The 16,592-nt window shown below is 44.2% G+C and overlaps 2 long non-coding RNA genes across 2 annotated transcripts; one reads left to right on the forward strand and one right to left on the reverse strand.

Annotated features, from left to right (window-relative positions):
- The first annotated feature begins 46 nt into the window (after positions 1 to 46).
- On the forward strand, positions 47 to 10,745 carry LOC147576142 (uncharacterized). Its single transcript, XR_015241807.1, has 4 exons — positions 47 to 245; positions 2,328 to 2,626; positions 6,033 to 6,233; positions 10,256 to 10,745. It is a non-coding gene; the product is annotated as an uncharacterized LOC147576142 (long non-coding RNA).
- LOC147576143 (uncharacterized) lies at positions 10,568 to 16,534 on the reverse strand. The gene is made up of 6 exons (XR_015241806.1): positions 16,173 to 16,534; positions 13,984 to 15,777; positions 13,255 to 13,394; positions 12,638 to 12,809; positions 11,455 to 11,670; positions 10,568 to 10,701 (listed from the first exon to the last, which is right to left on the reverse strand). It is a non-coding gene; the product is annotated as an uncharacterized LOC147576143 (long non-coding RNA).
- Between the last annotated feature and the right edge of the window lie 58 nt (positions 16,535 to 16,592).

Here is a 16,592-nt window from a genome sequence, read left to right on the forward strand (position 1 = left end):
GACACCCCAGCCGGCTCCCGCCTGCTGGCCTCCATCAGCGCGGCCCTAAAGGCGGCGGAGTTACTCATTTCCTGGACGTCCCAGAAACTTTTTCCTCCTTATAAGAACAAAACACCCGCCTCTACTCGCGGCAGCGGAAACTTCTTAAGGAGGACCACGCGGGTTGCGGCGGCCGGCCCCGGGGTCCCCGTAGAGGTCGGCCCGTTGACCCCCAGAAATTTCAGAGAGGCCAGCAGGACTGTAAGGTGACCGGCCGAGCCGGGCTTTGGCCACCGGAGTAAACTGGGGCGGGTGGACAGGATGTCGGGCAGGACGCCCTTAAAAGTCGGTCTGGGCCGGCGGAGTGGAAGGGGTTAAATCACTGCTAGTGGGCCGAGCGTTTTCCCGCGGCGCGTTTCACGGGCGGCGGAACTCCGGGGGCCACCTCTTTTGTCACCGGGAGGGAAATATAAATTGAGCCGCCACGCCGGCCCTTTTCTTTCTTTTTTCTTTTTTCTTTTTCTTTTTGCGGCTTGAATGTATTAGAAGAACTCACCAAACTAAACGAGAAGCGAAAGCATCGTAGTCTTTCTCCCTGAGTAACCCTGCACAAAGGAGAATGATGACCACCCGGGTCTATCCGTAAAGGGCGCTTTCATGTCCAGAGCCTGTTTACCCTTGTGGAGTTAGCCTTGAAGGAACTGAGGCCGGGAGGGACAGCAGCAGCAGCACCCTGGTGGCGCTTAATGGGTTATGAAATCCATAACCTCTTATTTTCCCTTTGTGACCTGCTCCAGTGCCACAGCCAGTGGAAGTGGCCGGCAACGGCTTGAATAAATCCTGCATTAAGTGGCTTTGGGGGAGTCAAACGCCACCGAGGGCACCTTGGGGGAAATTATGAGAACACACTGTCCAAATGATTATCACCACTGCTACTGCTGTCGAGTCTTAGATCACCTACTTCCTTCCCTCTTCGCGCCAGCCAAATAACTTTAACACTCGCCTGGAAGACATTAGGGAGAGTCGGAAAGAGAAACAGGCAGTGAGACAAAGTCCTAAAAATAGACCCCCTGGCCCTTGGCCCAGGTTACTCTTGTTTTCAAATTTTGCTGTTTTGCTCATAGCTCTTTCCTTACGTCAGGGACAATTATGAAAGAGTTTTGGGGGCTGGTGGGGAGGCATGGGGAATGGGCTTGTAGGGGCCAAGGGCAGGCTGCACCAAGAGGGGCCAGTTTGGTCTGAACATTATTTTGAATTAAAAGCAACGAAACCGCAGCAGATTTGGGAAGAGCTCATCTCCCCCTCCAATTGCCTGCCCCACCAGGAAGAGAGCTATTACCAGAGATTTCTCTTTACCTAAGAGGTTTCTCTGCATAATAAGGCAAGCTTTCTTTTCCAAACTTCTCCTTTTACCTCCCTGCTAAGAGTCTTTCTCCCCTTTGTCTCCTTAGGCCCCTACCCCTCTCCTCTGCTCCCCTAAGCTCCTGTTGCCTCACTGCCTTTGGAATTTGCGTGTCTGCATGGATCCCCCTTACATAGGAACCTAAATCTGATTTTCTCCTGTAAAAAAAATCTGTCAGCTGTCGGTTTGACTCTTAGTAGAATCAAATGACTAGTAGAAGGACCTTAAAGGGCAGAGAAAATTCTTCCTCCTTGACAGAGTGATCTGGGGAAACTTTTGTGAAAGAGCTGTGTATTTCCAAAATGTTTGTGAGGCGGATGGATAGGGCACTCATTCTCTCTGAGGCAGGCAGAAGAAATTCTTGGCGGGGGGGGGGGGGGGGGTAGGAACACTGGCCTGAGCACCCCTACATTGCCTTATAATCCTTGGAGTAAGAGTTCAGGGTTATGTATGCTGGAATGTGAAGGTTAGTACTGAAACACCCTCTGGGATTGCCATCCAGTCTGCAAAGTTCGCTGTGTGTATTTCTTTATAGAAGGAAGATTTATTAGATTTGTCTTTCTTTTAAACCAGTCCGTTTCACTCTCTGAGACCTGATGGTCACCTGCACTGGTTTCCCTCTGCTCTCAAAACAGAGTCCACTATTCTAAGCTGGCACACAGGCGGTTCATGAATTGGCCTCTGCTTATCTCACTAACCTCACGTCTCACTCCATATGCCACCCCAAACTCCTTGCAGTTCCTGGAACTTGTGCTTCTCAGAATGTGATATAGGGTTTGTCCCCACCCCCACACTTAGATAGTCACATGTGCTCTGTCTTCTGCATGCAACCTTCTCCCACCTTGTTCTCCAACCTGTCACCCCCAGTTCGCACACACTTTTTTAGGGAGGTGGGGGGCCTGGCTAAGGTGTGCTCAGTCTTTAGAATAAGCAATTTCTCTTTCAGGAAGTTTTCCTTGAACCGCCATGCCTTCATTGGAACCCCCATCTATGCCATGTGGTTTCCATAGCACCTGTGGTTACTCTACAAAGTTTTTAAAAGACAGGAAAGTACAAAGATTCAACTTCTGGGACCACGAGGGACTAAGAAGTACGGGACCATCTGCTTCTAACAGAACTGCTGAAAAAAAGATAGCAATGCATGAAAGGAAGAAAGGAGGAGCTCGGGGGGTGAGATGAGAAGAGAGAATCCAGAAGCACCCATCTGTGTTTGATGTGAAAATAAGCCCAAATGGCTGACTGGAGGTGAGTACTCACTCAGGCCTTGGGTTCTAGCAAGGCAGAGATCTGGACTAGAGACCCCTGCTCACAGCTGGGACTGTGCAGAAGATCTTAGTGACTAGAGAATGGAGAAAAATTTTTCCCACTTGTTCACGGTCACAGCAAGGAAGTTTGTGGTTTGGCGCTCTGGATGAACTGATGTTGTCTGCCATAGAAATCGAAACCACTAGCCCAGCTATGGCAGCATAGGTGTGAGGCCCCACTTTACACAACCCATGTGGTGAGGGAATCTTGAAGTCAATACAAAACATAAAAGTTGGTTCCAAAGTGATGAATCTCCTTAGTCCCTGTCAGAAGTGAATGCAAAACCCGGTTGTTTCTTCTGATCCCTCAGGGAATAAACAATCCCCCATGGAAAATGAGCTTATAATAAGAAATTACAAACTAGTAAGTGAACCAATGAGGGATGAGATTGGTAGGTATAATAAACAAGAGAATTAGCCCCTTAAGGACTTGAGACACAGGGGCACCTGGGTGAATCAGTCAGTTGAGCGTCCGACTATTGGTTTCAGCTCAACCCTTGATCTCACGGTTTGTGGGTTCAAATCCCACATGGGGCTCTACACTGGCAGCACAGCACGGAGCCTGCTTGGTATTCTCTTTCTCTCTCCCTCTCTCTCTCTGCCCCTCTCCCACTTGCACTGTGTTTGTTTCTCTCAAAAATATATAAGCTTTTAAAAAAGGTACAAATACAATATATAGAAATAAAAGCTTAGTTGTTTACATTTTTTAAAAAATATTTATTTTTGGGAGAGAGAGAGAGAGAAAGAGAGAGAGAGAGAGAGAGAGAGAGAGAGAGCACGCGCGGAGGAGGGGCAGAGAGAAAGGAAGACACAGAATCTGAAGCAGGCTCCAGGCTCTGAGCTGTCAGCACAGAGTCCGACGCAGGGCTCAAACTCACAAACTGCAAAGTCGGCCGTGGCAGCTGAGCCACCCAGGTGCCCCTGGTTTCAGCTCAACCCATGATCTCATGGTTTGTGGGTTTGAATCCCACATGGGGCTCTGCACTGGCAGCACAGCACGGAGCCTGCTTGGTATTCTCTTTCTCTCTCCCTCTCTCTCTCTGCCCCTCTCCCACTTGCACTGTGTTTGTTTCTCTCAAAAATAAATAAACTTTTAAAAAAGATACAAATACAATATATAGAAATAAAAGCATAGTCGTTTACATTTTTAAAAACTCAGTGATTGGTATTCTTTTCTTAGGCAGTAATAATATATCAGTCAAAACTCCAATAATAATACCTCATTAAAAAGGGGAAAATAAAGAAAAGGGACATAATAATTGACGTGAAAATGTTGGGGTTCAGAGCGAACAGTCAAGAAAGAGTTCTTGAGGGGTGCCTGCATGGCTCAGTCAGTTAAGCGTCCAATTCTTGATTTTGGTTCAGGTAGTGATCCCAAGGTCGTGGGATAAAGCCCTGAGTTGGGCTGCACTCTGAGCCGGGAGCCTGCTTGGAATTCTCTCTCCCTCTGCCCCTTTCCCCTGCTCATGCTCTTGCTCTGTCTAAAAAAAAAAAAAAAAAAAAAATTAAAAATTAAAAAGAATTCTTGAGATGTCTTTGGTGCAAATAGGTGGTTTTATTTTATTTTATTTATTTTTTAAAGTTTATTTATTATTTTGAGACACAGAGAGAAAGAGAGAGAGTGCATGAGCAGGGGAAAGGCAGAAAGAGAGGGAGAGAGAGAATCTTAAGCAGGCTCCGCACTGTCAGCACAGAGCCAAAATGTGGCTCGAACTCGTGAACCCATGAGATCATGACCTAAGCTGAAATCAAGAGTGGACACTTAACTGACTGAGCCACCCAGGCACCCTGCAAATAGGTGGTTTTATTAAAGCACAAGGACAGGACCTGTGGACAGAAAAAGCTGTACTGGGATTGTGAGGAGAAATTGAGCATATACCGTCAGGTAGGGAGGGGGTTAGGTATAATATAAGTCTCTAAGGAATTTTGGAAGCAAGGTTTCCAGAACCTGGAGGGGGGCTAGCTATTGTTAGGAAAAGGCTATTTATTTGTTTGTTTATTTATTTTTAAAAACTTTTTTTAATGATTTATTATTTATTTTTGAGAGAGAGAGAGGGGCAGAGCATGAACAGGGAGGGACAGAATCTGAAGCAGCTCCAGGCTCTGAGCTGTCAGGGCTCGAACTCATGAACTGTGAGATCATGACCTGAGCTGAAGTTAGATGCTTAACCGACTGAGCCACCCAGGTGCCCCAGGAAAAGGTCATTTATCACTGCCTAATAAAACCTTAGTCATGAGATGCTTCAGATGTAGATCAGTGGGCCCTATGCTTGGAGGATAATTGCTAACATGTATTTGGGGGGGGGTAGAGATTAAGGAGGTTTCCAAAGGAATTTTTAGAAGTTAAAGGAGACTTCTAGGATCCTGGAGGTCTGGATAGTGTTAAACTAAGATTGCCTTTTGCCCTTAGCGAAGTATCAACATTGGGGCAGTTGAGATCTAAGGGCAAGGTCACTCCACTTATCTCAAGGACTTGTCAATGGGCTGTAAGTAGTAAGGAAATTTAATTTGATTTTTTTCTTTTGCTTTTATTCCCCACATCATCTCGTTTATGAATACTTTTTCAGAAATCCTAATGAAAAAGTTAATACAGAATTCTAGCAGTGCATCGGAATACAATTAAACACTTCTGTAGCGTGATAAAAACGAAGGGTGAAGTTTGGCCCCAAAACAAATGCCATGCTTCAAGGGGAAACACTAGAAACCTTCATGTTCAAGTCAGTGCAAGATAAGGATGTCTTCTTTCATCTCTCTCTTTTTTTAACTTGTCAATTTGGAGTGTGATTGGTTTCAGGTATTAAAATCCTGACTATGATTTTGTATGTGTTTGAGATTACTAGAGGTTTAAACAAATAGGGGGGGTATTTTTTTTCAAACAAGAAGTCTGTATGTGGGTGGCTGCTTTGGTTGAACGCTTTGATAGTTTAGGGTCGGGTCAAAAGTAAGGTACATATTGGAAAACCATCCTCCAAGGCCGCTTTCCCCAATTTAGACTCTCAATGATAAAGTGTGAGAATGATGGTTGCCCCACATCCTTTCCAGCACTGGCACTTTCCTAACTTACATTAGTGTGCTTCTTTTATGGGTGAAAAAGATATCTGAATGTGTTGATGTGCATTTCTTTAATTAGGAGTGAGGCTGAACAGAACAGCGTTATTGGCCATTTTTATTTCTTCATTTGTAAATAGTCAGTTATAACTTTACCCATTTTTCTGCTGGTCTGTTTTTCGTGTGTGTGTGTGTGTGTGTGTGTGTGTGTGTGTGTGTGTATGTGTGTGTGTGAAGGTAAATGGAACTGTTTTCATAATCTCAGGTCGTACATGTGGCTTCAAATTCTGCATTTATAGGTGACTTGTGACCAACACCAGGCCAACTGCTGGGCACATACTGTACTTCACAGTCAAGAACATTGAAAAAAAAATCCAGGCAAATATGGGGACAGATTTCCTATTCACCCCCAGCTGTGATTATCCCAGTATGTGGAATAACATACACAACAATGGGAGAGACAGGAAGCCAAACGCTAGTCACGGACGGAGTGATGGATGGTAAAAAAACCCAGCATTTTCCTTGATTTGGTCGATCTCTTGCCATCATAAATTCACCTTTGCGTGCAGTTTCAAGAGATAATAACAAGTTGGTTTACAGAGCATTTCACTGGAATAGGCTGCTTTGCTGAGATGAGACCTCAGGAGTGTCCATTGAACAGGATGATTTACATCTGGCTATTTCTTTCCCAGAGAAAAGAGGAAATTTCCTTGTTCTGGGAATGCCCCCACTCTTCTAGGAGTGTTGGAAACAGCAGGTTAAAGATTATCTGTCAAAAAAAGTGAAGCCCAGAGAAACTGGGTCATATACTCAAGGTCACATTATTGTTTAGTGACAGTATAATAATAGGTAAAACTCATACTATGTGGTTATACTATTGCTTTAAGCACTTTACATATAACACCTCATTTAGTTCTCATAATAACCACACACAGAAGGTATCATTAGCATTCCCATTTAACAGAAGAAGAAATTGAAGCCCAAAGAGGCTAAGCAACTTGCTTGAGGTCACACAGCTAGTAAGTGGCAGAGCCGGGATTTAAATCAGGCACTATGGCTCCAGAATCTTGACCTAAACTACTACCTTGTATCTTTCTGTTCGAAGTAAATCCCCTTCAAATGTACAACTGATGGGGTTTTGGGGTGATGGTGGGGTTGGGAGCCAATGGCCAAGAAAGAATTCTTGAAGATGTGTTTGGTGCAAAAAAAGGTGATTTTATTAAAGCATGAGGGGGCGCCTGGGTGGCGTAGTCGGTTAAGCGTCCGACTTCAGCCAGGTCACGATCTCGCGGTCTGGGAGTTCGAGCCCCGTGTCAGGCTCTGGGCTGATGGCTCAGAGCCTGGAGCCTGTTTCCGATTCTGTGTCTCCCTCTCTCTCTGCCCCTCCCCCGTTCATGCTCTGTCTCTCTCTGTCCCAAAAATAAATAAACGTTGAAAAAAAAAATTAAAAAAAAAAAAAAAAAAAAAAAGCATGGGGACAGGACCTGTGGGCAGAAAGAGCTGCACTGGGGTTGTGGAGGGTGAATGATTGTATACCTTCAGGTTGGGAGGGGATTAGGGACAGCGTAAGTCTAAGGAATTTTGGAAGCAAGGTTTACAGGACCTTGAGGGGCTAGCTGTTGTTAGGAAAATGTCATTTATTATTGCTTAGTAAAATCTCAGTCCTGAGACCCTTCAGATGTGTATCAGGGGGCCATAAGCTTGGAGTATGATTGCCAGCATATATCTTGGGGAAGTTGAGATATAGGAAGTATCCAAAGGAATTCTTATATGTTAAAGTAGATGTACAGGATCCTGGGGAGTCAGGATAATGTTAAGCCAAGATTCCCTTTTGCCCCTAGCAACGGGTCATCTTTGAGGCAGCTGCGCCCCTAGAGGGAGGTCACTCTGCCTGTTTCAAGGACTAGTCAATGGGCTGTAGGCAGTAAGGGAATTTAATTTTTCATTTGCCTTTGTTTCTCACGTCATCATGGCAAGCACTTAAACCCCCTTACATCTTGATGAAGGTGATATTAGGGCTCCAGAAAATGGAGTCTATATGCTTCTGGAGATTAGGCTATGGATAAGATTGCCTTTTTCTTGCAGTTTACTAAGTTATCTTGCACTTTTCTAAGTTTACTAACTAAACTGAAGGAGACTCCTATCCTGCATGACTGTGATCTCTGCCAGTCAACCATTTGCTTTCTTTTCTTTTCCTTGTTCTTGGGCAGCCAGGAGTGCGGGAGGAATATCACACATATCCCACCTGTGGGGGTGGGGGTGGGGGTAGGGAGGTGCTGTTAGTCTGTACTTTGCCCTCAGCTTGCCTTATGCTCCCTCATCACTACACTGAATTTCCCCAAGAATGAGATTACAATAGTGTTTAAACATTTTTCAAGCTTTTTTGAAAACACATTTTCCCTTAGAACCCAATATATTCACACATAAAAGTGTGTTATAATTGAAAGGCAAATTCCTTAAAAACAATATGCTTACTACATGTGACAAACTGGTGTATTCCCTCTTCGTTCTCTACCCATCTCTTACCCTTATTTGAAAATGAAAAGGCAGGCCACAAATTACTAATGAGTCATGATCCACAGTAAGAAAAGAAATGCTTCTTTCTTTCTTTTTTAAAAAAGATTTTTATTCTTAAGTAATCTCTACACTCAGTGTGGGGCTTGAACTCACAACCCTGACATCAAGAGTTGCACGCCCCACCGACTGAGCCAGCCAGGTGCCCCTATGTCATGAAAGCTGGTGGTGGTTTATACATGTTAAATTTCCAACCACACATAGCACTTGGAGTAAGGAAAACTGTCAGATAATTTCTATCAGACTTATTTCTGGTCAGTAGGTATTCATTGAGCTTCCTGTAGTTAATGTCTAAAGATGGTACACTGGGACTTTAAAACAAATCACCAGGCTATATAACCTTAGGAAAACCTGTCTTCATTCATTCATTTATCCATTCATTCATTCAATAAATATTTGAGCACGTACTATATGCCAGGCATTGTGCTAAATCAGGACTTGGCAATACTGGCTGGCAGGCCAACTCCAGAGTGCCACCTGTTTCTGTAAATAAAGTTTTACTGGTTCAAAACCATGCCCATTCATTTTTGTATTGTCTGTGGCTGCTTTTGCACTACAAAAGCACAGTTGGATATGGAGATCATGTGGCCTATGAAGTCCACAATATTTCTTAATCTGGTCCTTTACAGAAAAAGTACACAGACTCTGTTGCTAGATTCTAAAATACAGTGTTATTTTAGACTGGTCTCTGCTGTCCTGGAGGTTTGAATTGTCCTGCTTGACTTCAGCTGGGTTTCAGTCACCTTGGGGCGGGGGGGTGGGGAGGGATTTGAGGCTTTCTGCCTCCCTCCCATTGCTGCCTCTGAGAACACCTGTTCACAGTAGATGCTCCATAGTCATTTTCTACTGCTGAAATTATTCAGTAGATTTGGCAGCAAATATTGGAAAGAAAGAAACATACCCCCAGGGTAGAAAGGAGAGTTTATTCCTTTAACATAACAAATAGTTTCATTTTATAGATGCCTATCTGCAGCTATGAGAAGCTAGTCGTCAACTTTTATTGAGTATCTACTGTGCATTTGGCCCTCTGGAGAAGAAAACAGATTTGGTTCAAACTTTGGCCCTTGTGTTAAGGATAGGGAGATAAAGGAGATAAATGTATTTTATTGTAATCCTTAATACTTCTGTTTGGGGACCTGGTGCATACCTGAAGATGATTTTGGTTTACTACCTTAGAATCGCAAATGTTTGTATTCCAATACCTTTTAACTTCGCTTAGTCACTAGTTACTCCCAAGAGTAATTGCTCTATGCCTGAGTGGATAAGCTAATCCTATTTTTAATTCCTTCCTTCATCAAACTTTCTATTTTGACTGTCTCTTATGGGTCAGTACCATAGATATACTTGAAGACTGGTCCTTCTAGTCTGGTGGGAAAGACAAATAAACACATGGTTACACTATTGTGTATTGACAGAATGACACACAGGTCTTCTAGCAACACAGAGGAGGAGTACCTAACTAGGGAAGACTTCCTGGAGGAGGTGACACCGAGCTGAGTTTTAAAAAGGCTAACTGGGGGCGGCTGGGTAGCTCAGTCGGTTGAGTGTCCAACTTTGACTCAGGTCATGATCTCATGGTTGGTGGGTTCAAGCCCCACGTAGGGCTTTGCGCTGTCAGAGCAGAGCCTGCTTCAGATTCTTCATCTCCCTGTCTCTCTGCCCCTCCGTGGCTTGTGCTCTCTCTCTCTTTTTCTCAAAAATAAATATTGAAAAAAAAAGGCAAAAAAAAAAAAGAACAGGCTAACTGGACAAAGAAGGAGACATAGGATATTCCTGACATGGGAGTGGAGACTTTACCCATGACAATGGGTAAAGTCTAGAGATGTTTGAAAATATGGTGTTTTCAGGGAAGAGCAGAAATAAGACAAGGGATTTGTGCTTTGATGTTTTAAAGGAATTATTTATTTACTTATTCACTCATTAATTTATTTCATTTATTCATTTGTAGTGGGAACAGGTTGTGTGGAGCTACTCAGTCTTTTTGAATAATCCGGTTAGCTGGTGACTTTGTGTAAGTCCTCCCTTGTTCTAGGAAGAACACCAAACTGCAGTCTTGGCCTGGCCTCTCCAGCAAGAGCACCAACTGAATGAACCAGTCATACCCAAAAGTAATCCGACTGGGAGAAGCGCAGTTGCTGTTAAGCCAGTGAAATGCAAGGCAGGTTGGATAACTGCGTGGTTGTGACACTGTCATCCCCTTCTGGTAAAAATCATCGCCTGCAATGGCAGATCGCCCACTGCTTCCACTTCATGGCCAATCTTTCAATCTTCCTGATAAATGTGCCCCAGCTTTGTAGCCTCCTCCAGTATCAAGAGTGGAGTTTGTATGGAGATCCTTCGGGAACCGATGTCAAATGCTCAACAAATGTTCTGTTAAGTTTGGTCTGCAGCAGGCTGGAAAAGGAGCAGATTAAAGGAATAAAATATGGCCCGCACAGTCTTGGAGAGCACCAGCCAGCTGGGACTCTGTTCTGTCATCTAAGGTGAGCAGGGGGTCGGCTGATAAATGTCAACAATTTTCTGTAACACGTGGGCTTTTAATCTTCCCAACAGACCGGGGGAGAAATGTTAGATATGATGACAGGGGCAGTTTTTGCCATGTTGTTTGGGGCCCCAAATGCAGTTTTGATACTAAATTCAAGCGACATCGCAAGAATGCCTGCATAAACAGGATTTGTGTTGATCGGGACTTTTGGGTTTTTGGGGATATAAGCAATGGAAACTAACTCTGTCTAGTTTAAACAAATGAAGTCAGTTTGTTAGGAGGTTGTATCTAGCAGGACTCAAGAGTGTGGGTATTCCCAGGCCTCCCCAGGGAGTTACCAGGCTCTGAAGAGGCACCAACAACCAGGGAGGCTCCTTCCCCCAACGCTCCCTTCTCTTGGGCCTGTGGATTCTTCCCCACGTTCATTTGCTTTATTCTTCCCTTTGTTCAGCCTACCTTTCTCTGCCTCTCCTGGGATTCACATACTCAGTTCCAGGCCCCAGCAATGAGTGGCTTGCAACTCTTGACCCCATTTATAAATCCCCAGGAAAAATAATGGGATTGACCTCAGGTGGATCAGGTCTCTACCCGACCCTTCAGCTATGGCCCCAGGGAGTCAGATAGGGCCATCTATAACATTTTGGCATCAGGAAGGAACATACTTCCTGGGGGGAGTTACTAGTCTCAGAGAAAGGAATTGTGGGCTGTGTGGACTCCCTCCAAATTGGCTACAGGACCTCTCTGATCCCTTGCAGGAGCAGGTTTCCTTTAGGGCACAGTCGCTTTGCATCGTAGGCAGGGACTTTCCATGCAGAGCCACATCTCAGTGTTTCTTTCTGCTTTTCTGGAGTTCTGCGATGTATCTTCACTGGGTGCTACTAAAGAAGTGAGTGTTATATACAGAAAGCTGTTCTTATTATGAGTCACAACACACAGCTTAGAAATCCTAGCAGGGTGCCATAGGAAGCACTTATATCCAGGTTTAAACAAAGAGCTTTGCAGAGGTATTACAGTTCATGATCATATATTCAAGTTATCTGGCAGAGTGAATGGATGTGTTCTTGGCTGTCCCTGGTCTTTGAGTTTGCAGCCATGCCTCTGTTATTCTTCCAAACCTCCACCATTCACCTACCCTTTTCTCAACATTAGTGTCCACTGGCCCCTGAGAGGGACTGCACCATCCCTATAGCAGGACTTTTACATTCTTGCCTTGGTATGTGCCCAATGCTACTTCCCATACTTGGGATTCCTTCTATTTTCTTCCATGACTCTCTGAGCCATCTGTATCATTTAAGGTCAAGGTCAAGGGCCATGTCTACCATGTAGCTTTTCCTAATATGCTATTCTTCACTGTTCTTCCTTATTTTAGAGCTCATTCAATAGACACTTACTTAATAGTTGTAAACTGAGAGGAGTGATGGCCATTTATATTGGTTTTTTCGTCTGCCATAATAAAGTACCACTGACTAGCGTGGCTTAAAGAGAAATTTATTTGCTCACTGTTCTGGAGGCTAGGAGACCAAGGTCAAGGTGTCAGTGGGTTTGGTTTCTCCTGTGGCCTCTCTGCTTGGCTTGCAGATGCCCTTCTTTTCACTATGTCTTTCCTTTGTGTACATGCGTCCTTGGTGTCTCTTTGTGTGTCCAAATTTCTTCTTCTTGTAAGGACACAATTCAGACTGTATTAGGCCCACCCTAATGGCCTTATTTTAACTCACAAAGCCCTCATCTCCAGATACAGTGACATTCTGAGGTAGTGAGGCTATAGCTTCAACATATGAGTTTTAGGGGGACACAGTTCAGCCTACAATACCAATGGAGACAGGGCTGAACAAGACATACATGTACCTTGCCTTCTTGTTTGATAGCTTGTAGAGAAGACAGATCTTAAGCAACCATTTCCATGAACACATGATTAACTACCATTGTGAGAGGGTCCAAGAAGTCGAATACATGGTACTTGCAAAGGTAATCTGGTGTTGAAGGATGGTCAGGAAATCTCTCCCCGAGGAAGTGAAATCTGCAGGAGGGGTGGACGGGAGTTAGCCAGGTGAAGAGGGATGGTTGAGTATTCCAGACAGAAAGATCAACCTCTGTGAACTCCAAGCGGTGGGAAAGAACATGACATACACAGGGAACTGAAAGAAGCCATTGGGGCAAGAAGTGAGCGGTGGGAGAAGGCACCAGAAGGTCAAAGGGGTCAGATGACACTGGATATTATATTCCGACATCCTCATTTCAGTGCTTACCACATCCCGCCTTGGAGTGTTTTACAATTTTTTTGTGTGGGGGAGGGGGTGCCATGCGTGTTTTGCTTCTCCTTATGCTCCCTTGGGAGGAGATCCTCGATTCAACTCCTTTTATATTCTCCACACTAGGCAGCACAAGGCTGGGCACATAGTAGAGGCTCAGTAAATAAATTAAGTGGATGTAATGAGTAATGAAATTGATAGAAGCACTCTTACTTGTCTAAATTAGGGGCTGACCCAATCTTGGTGGATGAGCGTCTCCTGGAGGCTTTAAAAGGTGAGAACTTTTGGTAGTGTGATGCCACCTAGTGTTCCTTTTTATTACAACAACAAAGGGGAAAAGGGTCTTCAGGAATCTGGAAAATTGGAAATGAAGCACTTTCTTTTATCAGCATACATTAATTTGTCCAACCACCCATCCTCTCATCCATTAATCCATCCAAGTCGATGTCACTTGCATCTCTTTCCTGTGAGTTGAACGTGTCATGTTCCTTTCCACCTCCTGTGGTTCCCTGATTTCCTTTGTTAAGGTCTTTTTGTCCTCATATTCTAAATAATGCTCTCAGGTATCAGTGTCTAGACTGACCCAGCACCCATAGTGCTCGCTGTTGGCATGGCATGTTCTAAATTATGCCATCATATTGTGTTGGGATTACTTGTAGATGGTCTTTTCTCTTTCCCCCAAAGCCAGATTGTGAATGCAAAGGGCAGTGACTCTGTCTTAGTTGGCTCTGTGGTTCCTCTGGCCAGCCTTGTACTTACAATGCAGCAGGTGCTTTAAAGAAGTGTTTTCTGGATTGAATTTCTGTCACCTTGGCAGGCCATCTGCTTGTAAAATAATCCTTCAGAAGATTCTTGGGAAATGGGAAGACATATAGCACTACAACTGATACCAATACAAGATATGGGTGGCCAGGGCCCTCTAGGTCTTTCTCTGTTATGTACCTTCAGGAATGTTATGGAGTCTCTCTGGATCATGATGGTATCACCACCTGTTAGTCCCAGCGTGTGATTGGATCTCCTGTAAACACACAAAGTAGCCTGAGCCCTGTTGCCTACCCTGTGTTCTCATTTCCATTAGCTTGGCTTGCAGTTTGGTTCAGCCTGATCCTCCAGCTTCAGCTGCCACTTCTCCTATTGCCTCCATAGTGCATTATGCCTCTGCCATATTATGTCCTTTTTTGTCTACCAGATATACAGTCTCTGTTCATGAATGAGATACAATTATACAAATGTGAATTTTCCCCAAGTTAAATCATAAATTCATTAATGTCCCAGTTAAGATTTCTCATGAGGAACTTGAAAACATCCTGAAAATTATATGGGTTGATGGAGGTTCATGATTAGCCAGTGACGTTTTGACAGAAGAAGTAGGAGTGGGGGACTTGCCCTCAATCATGATGTCTGGCTATAAAACCATCATGATAAAACCTTGTGGTACTAGCACAGGAGCAAACCACAGAGCTCAGTGCAGAACTGTCTATATTTGGGAACCAAGATGTTGAAAATGGGCTCACTCCTCTGAGAAAAAAAAATTGGATCCTTACCTCACACCATACGCAAAAGTAAGATGGGCTCAAGAACTGAATGCTAACAAGTAAAACTATGACACTAATGTAAGAAAATGATAGACAATACCTTTATGACCTTGGGGTTGAGAAGGACTTCTTAAATCATACTGGAAAAGCATGTAAAAAGTAAAACACACACACACACACACACACACACACACACACACACACACAATGAAGGGCTACAAAATGAAGGATTATTGTTTTACAAAGGACATGGCAAGCAAAGGTTTCAGTCTTTGAAAGCAGATTAATGTCCAGATTAATGTACAAAAACCTCTTGCAAATCAAATGAAAAAGAAAAAGAGCAACTGAAATATAGGTAAAGGCTATAAATAGACAATTCACAGAAGGGAATCCCAAGTGGCTTACAGATGTATGAAGAAATGTTCAATTTCACTAGGAGTCAGAGAAACGCAGAATAAAGCCAAAATATGTTGACACTACTTCCATGATAATTGACAGAATTTAGAAAATTGGCTAATTAGATGAGTCAGTATTTGTAAGGCACTTAGAATAGTATTTGACACTTGGTAAACACTATGTGAGTGTTTATGAATAAACAAACTACAATGTGCTGGTAAGGATGAGAGTAGGGCCAGAAACCCTCACACTGTGCACTGGAGGATAGTGTAGAGCAATAATTCTGGTGTGCCATCTAGCAGTACTTGAAGTTAAGTACCCAGGGCTCCTAGCAGGCTACTGGGCACCTTTGTGCCATTGGAAAACAGTGTCTACCACTGGGCAAATGAATTTGAAAGAGGAAAACCCTCTCAATAGTAATAGCCTCTCAGGTTCGTGACTTGACTAGGGAACAGAGCTTTTGGGGGAAGAAAAGGGCAGATCTTCCTTCAGCAGGGCACATGACATAGGAAAGCTGTTTTCCAGCTCCCACTGGTGCATGGCTGGATGTCTTTGTGCAGGACAAGTTGCATAACCAAATGTGAATTGCCCTGTACATCCACTATAACTTACCAACCTCATTTTTAGGCATATGTTGCCGAGGAATTGCACATAGGTCCACAAGAGACCATGGACGAGGATGATTATCGCTGAGAGGTAGGGGTAGCCTTGGTATCCATTTGGGGAATGGAAGTCACATGTGTTGCTGTCCAATATGGAATACTGTGCAGCAATCAGAAGCGATAAACTAGGATTACAATACCAACTGCAAAAGAATAGATTCATAAAAAGAATATTGAGTGAAAAAAAGTAGAAAATAAGATCATCCTAAAGTCCCATATCATTAAAAAATACACTAATAAAAATGCATACACTTTTCAAAAATGCATATTCAAGCACAGTAGCATGAATGTTTATGGGGCTGAGGAGGGATGGGAGTAAGGATGGGGTTAAAGGGAAAAAAAACAAGAGGGGTTTTGCATATTTCATGAGCCAAGTTGTTTACCCTCTGTACCTGAAGGTTAAAGAGTGTGGAGGAGGAGGGGGAGAGGGAGACGAAATGATCTTGAGAGGAGCCCTAGGTGAAAGGCAACTTTCCATGATGTGGCTCCACATACGTTTTCCCAGGGTGCTTCGAGCGCTGCGCCCTATTATTCTTACCACTGGTGACTAAACCCTTTGAAAGCAGGGTCTGTGTTTTCTCCACCTTACTTTCCCTTCCGTTATCTTGCACACAGTAGCTGCTTCATGAGGGTTGAGTTGACTCGAACGGAGATTATTTCTTGTTCCCGCGACGGAGTCTCTTTGTCACGGAGAGCAGAGGGTGGCTTCCGGCCCTTCCAGAAGCCTTTGATCCACCTTTCCATCTAGGCGTTAGTTCTCCTCTGGCCTTAGCGACCTCCCAGCGCTGCGCCTTCTCGTTCCTTGGAGTTTCCAACTTCCGAGGGCACCTTGGGACTCCGCCCAGCCTCTCATGGGCCCCGCCCCTCACACCCTTGGTCCCGCCCCACACAGGGCAGTTTGCCTATGCCTCTTAAGACGCCTCCCGGGTGCCCTCCCCAGAGGCTCCTCCCCTTTCGG

Source organism: Puma concolor, chromosome D2 (genome assembly GCF_028749965.1).
Source record: "Puma concolor isolate L17-30 chromosome D2, mPumCon1.1.hap2, whole genome shotgun sequence".
NCBI lineage: Eukaryota > Metazoa > Chordata > Mammalia > Carnivora > Felidae > Puma > Puma concolor.